This window comes from Bombyx mandarina, chromosome 07 (genome assembly GCF_030267445.1).
Source record: "Bombyx mandarina strain Sakado chromosome 07, ASM3026744v2".
In the NCBI taxonomy this organism is placed as follows: Eukaryota; Metazoa; Arthropoda; class Insecta; order Lepidoptera; family Bombycidae; genus Bombyx; species Bombyx mandarina.
In genome coordinates, this window is record NC_143214.1 from 11,499,555 (window position 1) to 11,519,124 (window position 19,570).

General features: G+C 38.0%; 1 protein-coding gene across 3 annotated transcripts in view; it reads right to left on the bottom strand.

Moving 5' to 3' along the window:
- Window positions 1-19,191, bottom strand: part of bnl (fibroblast growth factor branchless) — a 278,176-nt gene extending 258,985 nt beyond the window's left edge. The window contains exons 1-2 of one of the 3 annotated variants that reach the window (XM_028181499.2): window positions 19,029-19,191; window positions 17,925-18,250 (exon numbers count right to left, since the gene is read on the bottom strand). The gene's annotated coding sequence lies outside the window, so the exon portion shown is untranslated. Of the gene's footprint in view, window positions 1-17,924; window positions 18,297-18,931 lie in introns of all 3 variants that reach the window. The other 2 variants (XM_028181500.2, XM_089728771.1) reach the window with 2 other exon arrangements.
- Window positions 19,192-19,570: the final 379 nt, after the last annotated feature.

The window sequence follows — 19,570 nt, forward strand, 5'->3', positions numbered from 1 at the left end:
GAAACAAGCTCATAAAAAAACAAATACCTAACTGCTGTATTTTTATTTGAATGGAAAATACTTATGTTTTCCGTTTGCTCAAATCTAGCTTTTTGATATTTTGAGGGCTGTCTGATTAGTTGTTGTCTGATGACTTCGCGGCGCAGTAATTAGCGTCCCTGACAGTTGCGCCGAGGGGAGGGTTCGATTCTCCCATCGGGCAAACATTGTGGATTAACATGTTTCCGTGTCTGTCGTTTAGGTGGGAATAAAAAAAACAGTTTTCGTTTGAATGCCTTTAACAACAAAAATTGTATTTTTTTTTAAGGGATTTTATGACCTGGTAACAAAGACCTTTAGGTCATGTCTTATTTTAATTTATATTCTTATTTTTTTATGAAAAATGATAATATGGAGTAAAATGAAATGAAGATGATTAATTTGAGACATTAATCAACTGGGATGAAATTAAATGAAATGAGATGAGATGATATGGGATGAAATACAATCTCAGTAAAATGGTGATCGTTTACTGAAATTTTTTCAGTGGACTTTTTGGAGGATCCCGAGAAGTTACGTCCAGCGGCTTTGTTTCATTTTCCCACATTTGTGCGCTTTCACAGATATTAAACAGTTAATAAACCACCGTTATTACACATTTAAACCTGAAGAAACACTAAATAGGGCAAAATAAAACAAATCACACAACTTCCGTCCTCGCGTTCCCGCAAAAAAGTCTAAAAATTGTATTAGACATTAAAATAAAGGCATTGAAATTTTGTCAAATCATTTTTTTATTGGATAGACGAATGAATCGCTCACATTCTTATCTGCGGTTAAGTGATTACCGGAGTCCGGACATAAACGTGAATGCTACTACCGATCTTGAGACACGAGATGCGAGTCTCAAATCACCAACTTTGAGATAATTTTGAGACGATGCAAGTCTGAATTCTATAACCGTTGTCCCAACCATTCAAGATACCTGTCAACCTCAAAATCCATTATACATTCGACAATTTTATTTAAAAAATCTTTAAAATTTCTATCTAGAAATAATTAAATTAATTGAAAACGTTTGCTTCAGAAGTCAAGCGATAAAAAAAAATCAAAACAATATCACCAAACAGAATATTAACTCATTCATGATATCATAAATATAACAACAAAAAAAAACTCTATCTCTTTGAAAAATCAAACTATTACTTATACACGTGCCAACTATTCCTCCTATATATAGACAGTCCGTTTCCGAGTTCAAGGGAGTCATCAACATCGGACTGACGTGTTTTTAACGATCTATTAAAATATCCCTGCATTATGTAATATTTACGGGTTTCCGCGTGCTACGGTCAATTTAAAAAAAAAACCTTGACATTAGTTTGACGTTTCAAAAATTTGACATAAACTTTATCGTTTTCCTGACTCTGTGGAATCGCGTTAACGTTTCATCAAGCTCGCAAATACAAGATACGACCCGAACAAATAGAATGTTTAGCGGAATCTGTTGGCAATCCATTGACATTGTTAACGTCATGGTCGAAGATCGCGCTTGAACAGGTGCAAACGGGCTACCGGAGGCCATGGACGCAACGTTATTGAACGCTTATGAAATCGAATGTATGAAGTGGATTGCTTCGTAATATAAATACTAAACAACTGTCCACTTTTGACCCAGCGATTTTCGTGCAGTATGAGCTTTGAACCCAAGTAAGTTATGTACTTAGAATAACATGACTCATTGGATTTTTTTTGTAGTTGTAACATAAGTGTGTATTAGTGTTAATAATTGGGAAGCCCCGATACTTGCAATAGGTGAATTAGTGAGAAATCATCGTCTTATCAACCTCGCTTGTCAAGTGCTTCATCCTCCACATCTGGAAGTAGGGTTTTTTTTTTTTTATAGACATTTAGATTTTCAAATTCCAAATGTTAAAATATTTAGCATTTTGAAAATACGCAATATGAAAATACAGAAAGACGAATACTTTCTGACTTTTAATGAAAACAGCAAAATTTTTTCAAGAATAGTTAATTCTTAGTAAAAATTCGGGTACTATAACTCTTGCATTGCAGGTCATGCTCTTGAATCAATAGTAGAGACCACACGTAACGGCAAAGTTAAGGGAGCCCAATTGAGAGAGTTAATTCATCTCAAATCCGGTAACGATATAAATAAAAAGACAACAGGAAACAGAAGAATCCAGACTCAAGTTCCCTACAACGGGCCGAATTCCCGAAATTTCGTGACCTTAAGAATAATGTGACCAGTAAACTCGTATCATGCCTTGCGAATTTGCTGACGATCAATTCACGCATATGAGTGCCAAAAGCTATAACTTCCCACATTTATTAGTGGTAGGATTTATAAGTCATAACAGATCCCACAATCCTGTCTATTTGTAATGCGAAGCAGCGATGTATTCCTCTCTGAATGGTAGAATTGAGAGTTTCACCTCACGTCTCAAAGTGGCGTGATCCTGTTGCAATATCTATGGGCTTTGCTAGCCACTTGAGAGAGATATGCAATGTTTTGACTATAAGGGATCTGGAAACAAATGGCCACCGCTTTAATTTTCCCCTCAGTTTTACGAATACGTCGTCGTTTGAAGTCGTCGTGGCCTAAAGGATAAGACGTCCGGTGCATTCGTTTATAGCGATGCAACGGTATTAGAATCCCGCAGGCGGGTACCAATTTTTCTAAAGAAATACGTACTTAACAATTGTTCACGATTGACTTCCACGGTGAAGGAATAATATCGTGTAATAAAAATCAAACCCGCAATATTATAATTTGCGTAATTACTGGTGGTAAGATCTCTTGTGAGTCCGCACGGATAGGTACCACCGCCCCGCCTATTTCTGCCGTGAAGCAGTAATGCGTTTCGGTTTAAAGGGTGGGGTAGCCGTTGTAACTATATTGCGACCTTAGAACTTATATGTCAAGGTGTGTGGCGCATTTACGTTGTAGATGTCTATGGGTTCCAGTAACCACTTAACACCAGGTTGGCTGTGAGCTCGTCCACACATGCAGGCAATAAAAAAAAAACGTAAATTAAAATTTTTTAATCCACAAACCTAGTAAATAATTTCCCTCTTTTTGTAGCATGAAGGCAAACTATTAAAGTGCTCACCAGGCGATGAATTGCCACAGTCGCTCACGGATGTGAAAGCCCATAGTACTTACTACATAGTAACTTTAGAGTCAAAGGCGGTTTACATATGATCACCAATAGGGCCTAAACGTACTTGGTATAACTGGTAATTCCAAAAATCCTGTACACTACCGCGCGGGCTGTCAAGCGACAACCTTGAACGAGTGGCAAATCAGTCAACGATACAGCAGTGGCATACGTGCTATATATCAGTGACGTCACTACGGTTCGACGCACCCAGCCTCACGTGGATCTCGTTGTGTAACTTCGAGAATATATTAAACATATGACTCTTTCATTCTACTTGTGGTAACGTGTACTGGAACCTGGCACAGGTAGACTACAGTATCCCAATCAAAACTACTATTACAGTGAAATCTGGCATTTTTGTTGTCATTATTTTAAATAAATTACAAGGTCACGGATGACTAGGTTTTATTATTAATTTGGTTTTAATTATTTAAAAAGATAACATTCAAGTTATAGAACAAAATAGGGAATAACTAAAAGAAGAAATAGAAAAAGTTCCTTCCTATGGCACGTTGCAATAGATAGAGATCCAATAGTTGGAGATATAACCTAAGGAGATTTGAAGTCAGGCAGGCGCCGGTCTTTTACTCCAGCATCATAAGAGGTTACACTGAGCCGACCGCAGATAACGTGGGATAAAGATAAGAAGAAGTATGACTGAAAACTTAGAGCTTGAAGAATGAACGGCAATCCTTGGCAATCCTTCTCAAATTATAAGGTTAAGCTCCAATCGTTATTCGATTGCGACTTTGAGCTCAAATAATCAACCGTTGATGTGTGACAATCATTCTGCCCCAGAATAACAAGCATTTTTCTATAAAGGTACTTCATAGAATGCTCGAGTTTCTATTAGGGGAAACAGGAGAATGATACCAATCCGGACGCAGCAATACACGCACCAGATTTGAGTACGTGACTTTTATCACGAACGATAAAAAAAAATCGCGAATGATGCGTGGAGATGTAAACAACGATGACACGTAAACTGAGAATTTGTTTGTTCTGAAACGGTTAGTTTTCTTTGTAATTCTGCTGTGCGTGTGTTTGTACTTTGGCACTAGTTTTTTTTTATCTGTTTTCGTGCCTTATGTTTCTATGGAAAGTGAATTGAGGAACTGGTGTTTCCGTTCCATGGGATCCTTCATCTACAGGACGTTTCAAGAGATATTTCAGCTCTGCTATGAATTCAACCCCCACTTCCATTTTGATTGTTGATAATCCCAATTTGGAAGGGTCCTTTACGCCAGAAAGACTTGAACTTTACAAAGCAGAAGCTCGCCTTCACGTAGAGTGTTTCTCTCATCTCCGGGCTGGTAAAATCAATTATCAGTTGCTTATATTGAGTTTACACACAAGCGGGTCATTTGGATTTTCGATGAGCCTAATATAATGGGGTCGTTTAAACACAATTTACTTAGGTTCACTTTGTATTTTACGCCAAAAGTTCTACTTATTTGACCAGCCGCAGGTACATCATTTTTGTTAGCTCGGGGAGCACTCCGAGGAATTGTTTGCGAAGATACTGCCTTCTCGTTAGTACCATCGCACCACCTGCCACTGAAGCAGATATACATGTGAGGGTGAGGGCGTCCTAAAACACTTTGATGGACTTTGGGAAAGAGGATATGTGAGAGAAGGATGCGAGCACTGAGATGACGCCTAAATGGATAAAGAGAACATGCTGTACCGATCCCACATAGTGAGATAAAGGCACGAAGAAGTCACCCATACTATGAATCATCATTACCAAAGTAGGTATGCGCGAATCATAAAGTTACGTTCTCAAATGTACGTAAACATATAGAGGATCTATTAAAATTTGCAGTAAAATTTATATGTATTTATACATAGATAACAGTATATTGTCTGATAATGTTAAGACGATAACGACTAGAGAATGAGAAGTACTAATGTATTCGTATCGAACGATGCGAATGTGCCGAGATTCAAATCACACAGACAAGTGACCAATTGTAATCGAAGGAAATGCGTACATTAAAAAAAATCACTGAAAAAAATCTTATTATTTAAAAATAATAACAATCTAAAAACATATACAAAGTGTAACTAAGCAAGGACGTTTGTAAGCACACCCATATTACTGCCCATATTACTACCTGCACTATTTTTTTTCTCCCTACCTATGCTAAGTCTTAAGAAGCTATTTCAGCTTCACCCTAACATGTAGGTGAGCTCACGGGGCTCAAACTGGAAGTGTAGCCAACACTGGCCCTAGTAAGAACAGTGCTTCGCAGAATCTACCACCGGATCGGAAACGCGACCCACTGAGAGGATCCGGCGAGAAACTCAGTGGGCTGTGTCTATGGGTTAATTTACTCGTCGAGCCCTTCGTCGCAAGCGACGGATTCGGCGAGGACGGCGACCGGTGCTTGTGGTGCCTAAAAGCACCGTTAATGGATCGGGAGGATCCGTAATGACGTGTTTTGGGCGACGTCGACTGTTTACCATTCGATCTACAGGATCGGGTGTGTAATTCGTTATTTGCGAATGTCAATTTGAAGTATAAGACAGTTCTTATAATTCGACTTGATGTCACAAAACGGTTAGCGGCGTACGTTGTGATGATCGATGTGTAACATCTAAATCACGTGGGCCATGAACCCTTTTAAATAAATAAAGAAAATATATACGTATGTCGGAGAAGCCACAATTATTAACACCATCGTTAGACAAAAAATGATGGTAGGATCTCTTGTGAGTCCGCACAGGTAGGTACCACCACCCTGCCTATTTCTGCCGTGAAGCAGTAATGCGTTTCGGTTTGAAGAGTGGGGCAGCCGTTGTGACTATACTTGAGATCTTAGAACTTATATCTCAAGGTGGGTGGCGCATTTACATCGTAGATGTCTATAGGCTCTAGTAACCACTTCTTACTAGAGCCTAAGGTGGGCTGTGCGATCGTCCACCCATCTAATCTATAAAAAAAAACATCGTCGAGAAACATTGGGTACACCAATCACGTTTGTTGTCTAAGAACAATTTGGAAATCTTCTCTTGACGTTAGCAAACGAAAACGAATGACAGTTCTTAGGACGGGGGCACCGCTCTTCAAGAAGGCTGGTTGGTAAGTGTGATGGCGTCTACGCGCCTCTATCGGCTAGGCTCTGTCGTAGCACGAAGTTAGCCGAGTTCCGACGATACCGCGATCGTGCTGCCATCTCTCGGGTATCGTGCTGCGTTTCGTTTAGCTACCAAACTAATGACCGTCTTCGACATGTACACATTTCTTCTTTAAAAATCATACTCCTTTATCGCATGTTGTCTTTGAGATCAGATGGGCCGAATCGACGCAAATGTGAATTGAAAAACAAACTAGAAAGACCAATTTATCCGTGGTCATCATTTTTTTACTAATTTACCATTTTATGCAAATAACTAAACGACCTTTGACCTTCACAGTTACGAGGCGAAGTTTGGTATGTTTCTAAAAGAATGTCAAGAGGTACTCGTTGGAGAATAGGTTAAAATAAAATAAAAATAAAAAACTTGTTTCAAAAAATCTGCCGGCACATTCACTTTCACAATGCATTATATTTTTTGTTTAGTTAAATAAGCCTTTGGACAAGCAGCGGTTTGTCAGCGCTTCTGACATGTCCTTGAGCACTGATGTGTTGACGAGCTTACAGCCCACCCGGTGTGAAGTGGTTACTGGAGCCCATAGATTTCTACCATGTAAATGCGCCACCCACATTGAGATATAAGTTCTAAGGTCTCAGTATAGTTACAACGGCTGCCCCACCCTTCAAACCGAAACGCATTACTGCTTCACGGCTGAAATAGGCAGGGTGGTGGTACCCACCCGCGCGGACTCACAAGAGGTCCTACCACCAGTAAACAAATTCTCAGTAAACGAGCAATTCAAAGATCCATTGTGAGATTCGTTCTCCGGTTAGTCTATTTAACCGGCAATCAATCAGAGGCAGACTTTCAATGTAATATTTTCGGCGCTGATAACAGCAATCGGGGTCAAGTGATAATTCTTTTATCGGTACTTTCACGGCTTATCGTAAAATCAGTTCCGACTTTAATATTCAGTACAATTTTGATAAATGTAACAGAGTACTGAAGTCTTGAGGTATGCGTACTGGTGGTAGGACGTCTTATGAGCCTGCACGGGTCTACCTTGCCTATTTCTGTTGTGAAGCAGTAATGCGTTTCGGTTTGAAGGGTGGGGCAGCCGTTGTAACTTTACTTGAGACCTTAGAACTTATATCTCAAGTTGGGTGGCGCATTTACGTTGTGGATGTCTATGGGCTCCAGTAACCACTTAAAACCAGGTGGGCTGTGAGCTCATCCACCCATCTAAGCAATAAAAAAATTATAAAAATGCCTGGTCCTGGTATTGCCAATGTCTATATAACAAAGTGATGACTGTCTACCCTCAACCAGTCAATTGAGGCTTTGCTATACTTATGCCAATACTTTGTTCCTTCCAGAATCCTCCAATTTCCGTGTGTTCATTCGCACTAAATTTCAATCAATAACCGGATTTTTCACACCCTTTTTTTTCACTTTTGACATTACGAAATAATAATAGAGTACTTCCAAAAGTAATGATATTGTTAACATTTAAGCTTCTCAATAGTTAATAGGAAAAAAAAAACAAAAATCTCTTGAAAAATATATGGGAAAATGCTAGTGATGCCTAACTAGTTACCTGTTTACTTAAGTATGTATGTATATTAATTAATTTACAACGGATCTCTGGAATTTCACCGATTAAACTTGGCAAGATTATTTGAACTCCAATGTTGGGTTTTATAAGAATGACTAGCGGCCCGCCCCGGCTTCGCTTGGGAAGTACGCGTACGCGCACGCGATGTAAAGAATTTTAGGTAATTTTGTTCCACATTGGATTACATTATTGGAGTTTCAGTGAGGATCCCTAATTTTTTTGAAAATATAATAAATATAGCCTATGTCACCCGGGGATAGCGTAGCTTTCCAAAGGTGAAAGATTTTTTTAAATTGGTTCAGTGGTTTCGGAGCCTATTCAATACAAATAAACAAACAAATCTTTCCTCTTTATAATATTAGTATAGATAAAGAAAGTGGTTCGACACGCACTTGCCCGTTTTTATATCACGATTTTAAAGATAAAAAACTAGGTACGTAATGATGATTTGCGTCAGTTGTAACTAGATTAGCCATTTCATATAGACATTTGCCAAATTTTTCAAGTTCCAAATCTACACGTTTTGTTTACGTCGCATACGTGCGCATTTACGTCGTAGATGTCCATGGGCTCCAGTAACCACTTAACACTAGGTGGGCTGTGAGCTCGTCCACCCATCTAAGCAATAAAAAAAAAAAAAAAAAAAAACTTAAAGAAAGATAGGCTTAGATTTCATCCGCACAACTAAGGTCAGAATTTTTTTTTAAAATATCTCAAAACAAAAATTATATTAATTTTAACTACATAGAGATTTAATTGTTTTTATTAAGTTACGCCTTTAGATAATTAAGCTGATTAAACAGCAAATCATAAATTCTATTTTCGATTTTAATGTATCATTACACTATTGTTAGTATATGGTATATTCACAGAACAAGCGAAGATCATCACGTCCTTACGGATCCGATGAGATCCAAAAACCTTTGCACTAGACGCCTTCAGCTCTAACACTAGGAGCAGGCTTAGGAACCCCGGTAACCATACTCGTCGATTTCGACAGAGTTCGGACGTGCAACCTAACTTATGCATCAGCCCGCTGAGTTTCTCGCCGGATCTTCTCAGCGGGTCGCGATTCCGATCCGGTAGTAGATTCATTCACGAAGCAGCTACTCGTGAGCTGTTAGGTCTCCTTCGGAGGCGCTCGGGCAGCTGTTAGCAAATCCCATCCCTCCTGGCTGAGCCTTTGCTCGTCCCCCTGTCCTGGTGAAACTGGAAGGCCTCAAGACAACCAGTAATAATTCAATCATAAAAAAAAAATTACCACCCTTTTTTTACAATAAAATCATTTTTTCTTACACTATTTTTAATTCATACTTATTAAAATTTATTTTCCATTTTTTGTTGGATTTTCTATAAAAGAGTATGTTGTTAGTTTTTTTTTAAACTATTTTTTTTTTTCATTTTTTAGTTTAATATCTTTTTTTTTATATTCAATTGTCATCGGTCCTTAATAAGTATACCAAATTTCGAGTTAATCCGACGTTTTGAAGGGGGTCAAAATCATGTTCAAAGATTCCTTTACAAACATACATACATACATACGTCTGAAGCTAATAAAAGCGAAATTAAAAAAAGCGAAGCGATCACGCTCGTATACTACAGCGCCACGCATTCTGGACCGGCTACTCTTTAGCGATGTAAAAAGTACCAGAAATAAAATTACCAAGAGACGAATTGCTACGTAACACAATTGAGGAGAATATTTTTAGTTTCATGATTTTTTCGTTCGAGGTCGCGTGTCTACTCCCCAAGCAGACGGCGATTCGCGTCTTGAAGTACTCCCGTGTACGTAGAGTACTCAATAACAACTGTGTAAACCGTGTAGGTGATATACATATAGGTGTACATGTGAAGTATTTTATGTGTTTAAGGTTATATATATCACTAGCGGCCGCTTTAGGTGCGACACTCTAGTTGACATTTAAAATGCCTATACTATATTTTAACTTGATTGCTTTTTTAATCGGTTACGTAAAAGCTGCCGCGAAATTTTAATTGAGTCTTAATGGAATTCGTTTCATTAATATAATACTTTTTTTAGCTCGTCAATAGTCGGTAGTAAACAAAATAAAATGAAAAAACTTTTGTGAAACTAAGCAATAATATTCTTTTCTTTTTTTTATTGCTTAGATGGATGGACGGGCTCACAGCCCACCTGGTGTTAAGTGGTTACTGGAGCCCATAGACATCTACAACGTAAGTGCGCCACCCATCTCGAGATATAAGTTCTAAGATCTCAGTATAGTTACAACGGCTACTCCACCCTTCGAACCGAAACGCATTACTGCTTCACGGCGGAAATAGGCGGGGTGGTGGTACCTACCCGTGCGGACTCCCAAGAGGTCCTACCACCAGTGATTCAACTTTTATTCTCTTTGTCTATTTTTATATGTAGAATAACGAATACCAAGTTTGACAATCTGACTCTTCTCTACTTTGCGAAGAGTCCAAGCGACTAAGAAGAAGAAGACATGTAATAGTATTCATCTGATATTTCATGGTAATTTCTCTAATCGCAGAACTATGACACCTAAAAAAATATGACAATAAAAAACTCGATACTAAACCTTCAAAGCAGTTTAATTAAGATACTACTATAGGTCACGCAGTAGTCGAAATTCGACTATAATTAATTGGAATTGTAAGTTTGTACACTATTATGATTGTATTTTATACTTCTATAATCACAAATTTCGCCAAGACTACACTATACAAAATATTAACAAAGACAAACCATATTCTATTCTCAAATTGACAACAGACGTCAAGAACAAAAGTTTGACAATAAATAGTATGTATGCGTGTGTGCGTCAAATACATGGTTTGTAGTGTGTGTAATGTTTTCTTTATTGATTTAATGTATCTTTTATGCATTATTTTAAAAAAATATTAGCATTGTGCACTTCTTCTCTATATTCTCTATAAGTGTAGAAAATATCATAATCCTCCGTCCGCGCAATTTTCATAAAAAGGGATACAAAGTTTTTGCTCCACGTATGAATATATAGATAATAATATGATTTAGATTAGAAATCTGTTACGTAGACTCTACATTGTAGAGTGTAATATTAATGTCACTGTTTTAATGAAACAGTAGTTAAGTAAAAAACACAGCTAGATATAGCTATAGAATACAGTTACCAACGCCATCTAGTTTATTTTCTTTAACCCTTTGAGCGCACACCGTCGATAGATCGACTCTCTATGAACACGAAAATGCGGAGCATCGGAATACCGACTATTACGCAATTTGAGTAAAATTAATTTTTGTGTCTTTTTTTAAGTTAAAAGATTTTATGAGGTACTTTTCTTCAAAAATCCTTTAACAATTTCTGCAAAATATGTGAAAATAAGCTTAGCATTATAAGGATTGACTCTGATTGAATTATTCTTAGCAAAGTAGAGATAATCTTATGTATCCATGCGATTCAGCAGGTGACAGTACGTAAAATTAAAAATAACAAGATATTATGCTCATATTATAAAAGTCGTTCGATATTTTCTCTTCACACGAGCAAACCGCAGATAAATTATCTAGCGCTTGTCTACTGTTTTACAATTAGATTCTTAATATTGTGCGGAGCTTTTTTCATTCGTCATAAACCGGCCTTCATTCGTAACGGTGAGAGGCGAACATTCGAGAACGATCCAGATATTGCAATTACTGATAAGGCTTCGTACTCTTCCTATTGGCCGTGTGACAGTTACCGTTCGTCACAATTGATCGTGGATCGTGTTAATAATGATTTCTCTCTCTTTCACTGGTGATAGGACGAGTGGTAGCCGGCACGGGCAGGCTCCACCACCCTGCCCAATTCTGCCGTGAAGCAGTAATGCTTTTCGATTCAAAAGGTGAAGCAGCTGTTGTACTGTAAAAACGGAGACCTTAGAACTTATGTCTCAAGTTGGGTGGCGGCATTTACGTTGTATATGTATATGGGCTGGGACGTGACATGGCTCACCCATCCAAAAAATAAATATATTTGTCAATAAGATATTATTATTTAACCACTTACTGGGTTTTTTTTACCTTTGCTGATAAGCTTGAGAGGCTATTTCAACTTCTTGACGTGTAGGTGAGCTCACGGGGCTCAAACTGGGAGTGTTGCTAGCACTGGCCTTAACAACAGCAGTGCTTCGCAGAATCTACCACCGGATCGGAAACGCAACCCATTGAGAAGATCCGGCGAGAAACTCAGTGGGCTGTGTCTATGGGTTAATTTACTCGTCGAGCCCTTCGTCGCAAGCGACGAGTTCGGCGAGACTTATTAGCAAGTGAGCACGTCTGATTCAGCAAAGAAACTATAAAGGCGCATTTGACTTGACCGCGCACTTACAAGACGGTCATTAGCCAGTCACTAATGACCCATTGAAATTCCCCTTCGCTGTTCCGGAAAAAAAAAAAACGTTTTAGCACATTCTCGAAGACGTAATTTTATTCGATCGACCACGTGGTTTAAGTTTTTTTTTTATTGCTTAGATGGGTGGACGAGCTCACAGCCCAGCTGGTGTTAAGTGGTTACTCGAGCCCAAAGACATCTACGACGTGAATGCGCCACCCACCTTACGATAATATAAGTTCTAAAGTATCAAGTATAGTTACAACGGCTGCCCCACCCTTCAAACCGAAACGCATTACTGCTTCACGGCAGAAATAGGCAGGGTGGTGGTACCTACCCGCGCGGCCTCACAAGAGGTCCTATCACCAGTAAAGTCATGTATTATTGTAATTAAATAGATTCCATTGCATTTTATAAAGGAGGGGCTTTCGTCAAACGATGTTATGTCGGTCCACCGATTGCTTTCACGCGAATGCTTCGGAGTTTCAACTTAATGAAACGAATAAATAAAACAAGTTTGTACACAAAGTCATGACCTTTCTAGAAGACTAGTAGTATCGCGGATATTGGACGTCTAAAGCTTTTGACGAATAAAAATACTTCTAAAAAGAAATTTGAATTCTAAAACAATCCCTATGACTTATTTAGGGTGTTGCTTACTAGTTAATAATTAAGTTTATGAAGTTTCAAGTTTAATTACAAAATCCTTGTTTGTGTAATTTACACAAAACCCACGCACGAATTTTCACAGCTTACTCAACTAACGGTAGGTAGCCCCTGGCACTACTGAGGTCCACGAGCGACAGTAACCACTCACCATCAGGTGAGTCGTAAGCTCGTCTGCCTACAAGGGCGATAAAAAATGCACAAATCGTCTAAGTTTTCACTCATTTCAAATTAAATTCAATATTTTATAAATGACCTACACAAAAATCCCTAGAGTGGTGGCAGGACCTCTTGTGAGTTCGCGCTGGTAGGTACCACCACTCTGCTTATTGCTGCCGTGAAGCAGTAATGCGTTTCGTTTTGAAGGGTGGGGCAGCTGTTGTAACTGTACTTAGAACTTACATCTCAAGGTGGGTGGCGCATTTACGTTGTAGATGTCTATGGGCTCCAGTAACCACTTAACACCAGGTGGGCTGTGAGCTAGTCCACCCAACTAAGCAATAAATAAATAAAAGCTGCTATTGGCGAATTGATTGTGATATTGACTCGGGTAATGATTATAATCGTAACACTGGGAATATATTACTAGATACTCCGGCGAATACACGACGATACTGTCGGCACACCAGTGACCGGTTCATGACAAGTTCAAAAGTCAACACAAACAAACTGAACACTCGGATCCGTCTCCAAACGAAGACAGCTGACGATCCGTTAAAACAACTTTCATTTTCGAATCACACATAACGGTTTTGTTCTGGGATCCATCGAAATTTTATTCAAATCTGTACTTCGATTCTGTAAATCCGATAATCTTGTCAATCGTAAAAATGCGTACTTAATATCATTTCGGGTCGTAAACTCGAAGTGAAATGTGTCAACACGACCTGCCTATTTCTGTTCTGAAGCTATTATATAACCGTTATCTTTATATATAAAAATGAATTGCTCTTCGCTAGTCTCGCTAAAACTCGAGAACGGCTGGACCGATTTGGCTAATTTTGGTCTGGAATTGTTCGTGGAAGTGAAGTAGGGAAGGTGTAAAATGTGAAAAAATATAAAAAAAAGCTCGGAATTATCTAAAAACAAACAATTTTGTTTTTCCTGTGATGTGTCCCCTTGATGTGTCTTTTATTTGAGTCGACTATTATCAAAGCCGGCAATGTGACTTTTGGACAATGATTGGTAAATCAGAAAAACGAATTATTGACTTTGTATTCCATTGGCAGTCACAAAACTCTTCGGAACGACATCTTAGATAAATAACAGGTTAACTATTAACCTTTTTTTAATGCAGGTTTTGAACCGTATTCTTTGAAGGAGACGATTATATTCAAATCAATCTGTATTGACATATCAATAAATTTTTTTTGTCCAAATGCACAGATTGCCACCTTTGATAATAGACGACTCATTTATCGATTGAGGCACTACGAAGTCTGCCGGGTCAGCTAGTAGAAAATAAAAACACAAAATAATACGCGACCACGGAAACTGTCGAGTATTCGAAAGGCCGTTGAGAATATAAAGATAATAAATAAACAACGCTAGATTAAACCGTAAAAGTTGTTTTAATGATGTCAAAACAAGATTGAGAGTTGCAGTTAAAAACTTAAGATTACGGATTGGTCTTTCCAATGCAGTCAACATAAAGATACGAAATGTAACTTGGTTCGTATGAGTTCACGAAGAGGGAAGTAAGTTTTTTTTTTTATTGCTTATATGAGTGGACGGGCTCACAGCCCACCTGGTATTAAGTGGTTACTGGAGCCTATAGACATCTACAACGTAAATGCGCCACCCACCTTGAGATATGAGTTCTTAGGTCTCAGTATAGTTCACGAATCACTTCTAAATCAAATACGTACTTATTTACGTATGGAACCAAACACGCATTCTTTAAATTTGCTTTTTTTTTATTGCCTTTGTAGACAGACGAGCATACGGCCCACCTGATGGTAAGTGGTCACCGTCACTCATGGACGTCAGCAATCCCAGGGGCAGAGCCAAGCCGCTGCCTACCATTAAGTACTCTCCGCAAGCCTCGTTTGATAGAATATTAAATACAATAAAACATAACCTTAAGTGTCAGGCGAATGGCGAAATTCACGTTGCGATTTCTATGGATTTCGGTCACCACTTAAAACCAGGTGGGCCGTGAGCTCATTAATTACGCACTACTCGCTTTGATCGTGAATACTTATATCTTTTTTCTATTACCATATTCCGGTTCAATACATTTTCTTGCGATTCTCTAGGTCGTAGTAATTATTAAACTTTCACCGTAAAATCACGCGTTTATTATTTATTATCTTTCTATAATACCCGACGATCAGTCCACTGTGACCACAAAAACTGTAAACTATTCGAAAAGTTTAAGTTCATGTGATGGAAAGAAAATAATAATCGTAATCATCTAGAAATCATATTCTAGAACCTTCTATATTGGAACAATTAACTGTGTAATTCGTGTAACTGTGTAATAACGTTCAATTACTACCTGTTCATAGATTTAAGAAAACTGTTAAGGAACGTTTGTGCAACAAGGCATATTATAAAGTTAAGGATTATTTACTAGATGGCACTACGTGGGAATGAGGCGCTCGCTCCTGGCCTTTTCATTTTTCATTATTATTATTTTTTAATTGTATTTTTTGACTTGTTTTTTCGTTCGTGCAAATAAATATTTTTATTTAATTAAGTAAAATAAATTTTTTTTTGAGAAAAAACAAAAAAAAAAGCCCGCTGAGTTTGTTTCGCCGGTTCTTCTCAGGACTGTGGCTTTTTTTGGAACCGGTGGTAGAGTTAACATTATTATTTGTATTTTGACATTCAACAAGTGTGTCATACTGACATCTAAGTTGAAATAAATGATTTTGAATTTGAATTTGAATTTGAATTTGAATTTGAATTATAACTGCGAGTATAGGTACGTCTGGCTGACATCGCTAGTCCGTATTAATTTTATTAATTATTAAATGAATTATTATTAAACAAAATTTCAACTTAATGCCATAGTTGTGTTTCACACTCAAAAGCGTGATAATATTGTGCAATAGTGTTTTAATGTTTTCTATTTAAGTTCAATATTTGTGTTTGTAGATTTTATCCAGTTGGTTAAATATAAAAAATAAAATCACATTAAAAAATATTTTAATGTCAATGCTTTTTTTAATTTTGCTTTTTTAACTCAATCACGCAAAGCCCGATCTACGTTTTTGATTGTAATTGAATGTATAACGCAAACAAGTATAATTGTAAATAGACATGCTTTAACAAAAATCGACTTCAAATAGAAAAAAATTAGATATTCCAAAACAAATTAATATACACTAAAAACAATAATCATCGAAATCGGTTGGCGTGATATTGAGTTATTGAGTTATTCATCTATTTGTCGCGCACGTACTTAATGCAAATTTAAGACTTATATGGTTTTCTCATGGATATCATTATCAGAACTGAGACCGCACGAGAAGCGTCAGCTTTCTAATAAAAAAAGAATCATCAAAATCGATTCACCCAGTCAAAAGTTATGAGGTAACAAACACAAAAAAAACATACAGTCGAATTGAGAACCTCCTCTTTTTTTGAAGTCGGTTAAAAAGATAGTCTCTAACCTGGATTAACATAAAACTTTCTACCGTGATGCATGATTTGACCCGGGCGATAATACCTATTGCTGCTTCTTTAAATAAACTTCTTAATTTATGTAATTAATGGAAAAAGCAAATCCTTTTTTTTTATTGCCCTTGTAGGCATACCGCTCACCTTATGGTGAGTGGTTACCGTCGTCCATGGACGTCAGCAAGCCGCTGCCGAGCGTCAAATGTCACCGTCTACTCTTTAGCTTGTTGAATTAGTACTGAATTAAAAAAATCATCACACGAGCTCGCTGATACAATCTTTTAAGTAAATTCTCTTGTGAATCGGATTTATGGATAATCTTTGACTGGAACTAAACGAGACTAAGCATTGTGTGATCTTTATTACATCGTTTTCCTTAACAAATCACAGTCAAAACTTATCTTGATTGATTTTTCGAATATTTGTTTTACGCGAAAGCTTTTTTTTTTATTGCTTAAATGGGTGAACGGGCTCACAGCCCACCTGCTGTTAAGTGGTTACTGGAGCCCATGGACATCCACAATGTAAATGCGCCACCAACCTTGAGATATAAGTTCTGAGGTCTCAAGTATAGGCCACGTCCCTACCAAAAAAACCGAATATTTGTGATTAAAAACTTTATCAACGTGTTTTTTAGTTTTATTTTTCGTATCAATAAAACAAAATATTATTTATTATAATTCGATCTAATCTAATCACATCTAACGGCCGTCTGGTGTAGTGGTAAGTGACATGGTCACTACACAAGGGGGTCGCGGGTTCGAATCCCGCCAAGGGAAGATATTTGTATGATAAATATAAAAATATTTTTTTCCAGAGTTATGGATGTATATTAAATACAATATGTATGTGTATAATAAAAATCTTACGTTTATCTCCGTTATCTGGTACCTGTAACACAAGTTCTTTACGAACTTAGCACGGGACCAGTTAACGTGGCGTGATTTTTAGTAAATATTTATATTTATTTATATTATATTTGTTTAAAATTGTTCTTTAGTTTGCAAAATCAAAGTCAAGTTTTTGTTTTCCTTTTTAAGACGGATAACGGACATACGATGGTAAGCGGTTACTGTGGGTTATGGACGTCAGCAGCAATGCCAAGGAAATAAGCAAGTCGTTGCCTACTAGAGTAATACTTTTACTACCAATGTACTATCAATTTACAACCAATGGATTTACGTAATTGCTAGTTTAAAATGAAAAAGCAGTAACGAAAGAATGATTCGGGAAGGAACTTAAAATTGTACTTCATTGAAAATAACATTAATGACTTTACGAGCTAGTTCCATCGTGGAACTAATTAAAGACAATTCGGCTCCTTAATTCGTTAACTCATTAACTCGACTTCTAATTTTTATGAGAGCCATCTTGAATTTTTCAAACTTCGCGCCATTCTATTAAACTCTAAAATACATTACACAAACTCACCTGAACAAACACGAGTGTGTGGTCACGACGATGAAATATGTCGAATTTAGTAGAAATTCACTTTTTTTTTTTTCAATTAATAAGAACTTTCCACAGTATAACCAAAAAAAAAAGTAACTAACACATATATTTTCAAGTTTTTCAGAAACCCCCTCCCTCGATTATTTCACAACGCCGTCTCACTTTCCTACTGTTTTCCAATTGTGTTGTGGTTATTGTAATTCAAACTCTTGTTAACCGAGCACTGGGCGTTGGTTTTAAAACGGCATCTCGCACAAGGAAGTAATTGATACTAGTGGCATTTCCATTCGTCGAGTTCCGGTGAACTGAAAATTCACGCACGTTATTAAATGACACATACAGAGCGAGGCACTAAGAAAACAAACACTCGGTATCCGAACAGCGAAACGCCATAACGTAGCTTTCATAAAATCAACGCGTTTTTTTTTCTTCATCTAAATCGTTACGTTCGTAATAAAAATTGAATGTGTATCGATAATGTAACCGATAAAATGGCCATAAGAACGCAAAATGTTTACACAGATAATCGGGCCGGCGCGTTGAGCGAACGTCGAGTCCCTCTCGCATTATGTATCCGTGCCAAAACAGATTCTGTCTGGCAATTAGCAAGATATCTGGTCGTCTGACAAAACGAGAAAAAAAAAAGTTTTTTTTTTTTTTATTTATTTTTTGTGATCGCGTACAAACTTTTCGGCTCTTAAAGTTTCGTAACACGCGAGTTCGAGTGGTCGTATCGTTTCACTGAAACCGTTCCGAATCCGCGATCACGTACGCCGCCCGCGTGGACGCGACTGACCCAAACGTGAAACAAACAAAAATTTTCACTGCTAAACCGTGACGGCGGCAACTTTTCCACGCGGCCCGGCCTTCGGTGCATTGTTATGCAATTGCAGAAACCGTTCCGTATCGAGTGGCCGAAACGCGAAACCGCGCGTTTCGGGAACGCGCAAACTTAATACGGAAAAACGTTGGCCGGAAAATCTAACCTAACAGCAAAACGGCGGGAACAACTCCGGGATCCAGCGCTGAGGTTATTACGGTACGGCGTTCCGCGTTCGATGTTCACATATGCTTTTAAATTACTGATCGCGATTTATCGAGAGCGTGTTCTGTGTCGCTCCGGCGTCGGAGCGTGGCGCGACATCACATGACCGTCCCGGCCGGATACTAGCGCGATACTGAGGCGCGCCGTCCGCTATCTCCGCTCCCGCGCTGGCGGCCCGGCCCGAACCCGAAATGGGGAACGAACGTCTTCCCGAAAATGCGGACCCCGAATTTTCGGCCAATTGTTTTAGCGGCGGTTTAGCGGTCACGTGGGACCTGTTCGAACTTCCCAGAAGCGTGTGTCATGAATAACTCGTCAGGCAATCCTCATTTCGAAAGTGTCACGTAATGACTAATCAGTTTCATATTGGTATTAATTAATTACGATTATAACATTAAAATTGTGTCATTATTTAAAACGCTTTACGGCTTAAACTTGTGCTTAGCTTATATTTTTTGCAAATACACCGACAGCGAAGCGGATTTTTTTTTTTTAATATTTCAACGCCAGACTGGATTACGGTCGAACCGATGATAAGGGGCTATCACTCATACATATCACCAATACAGGAGCACAGCTA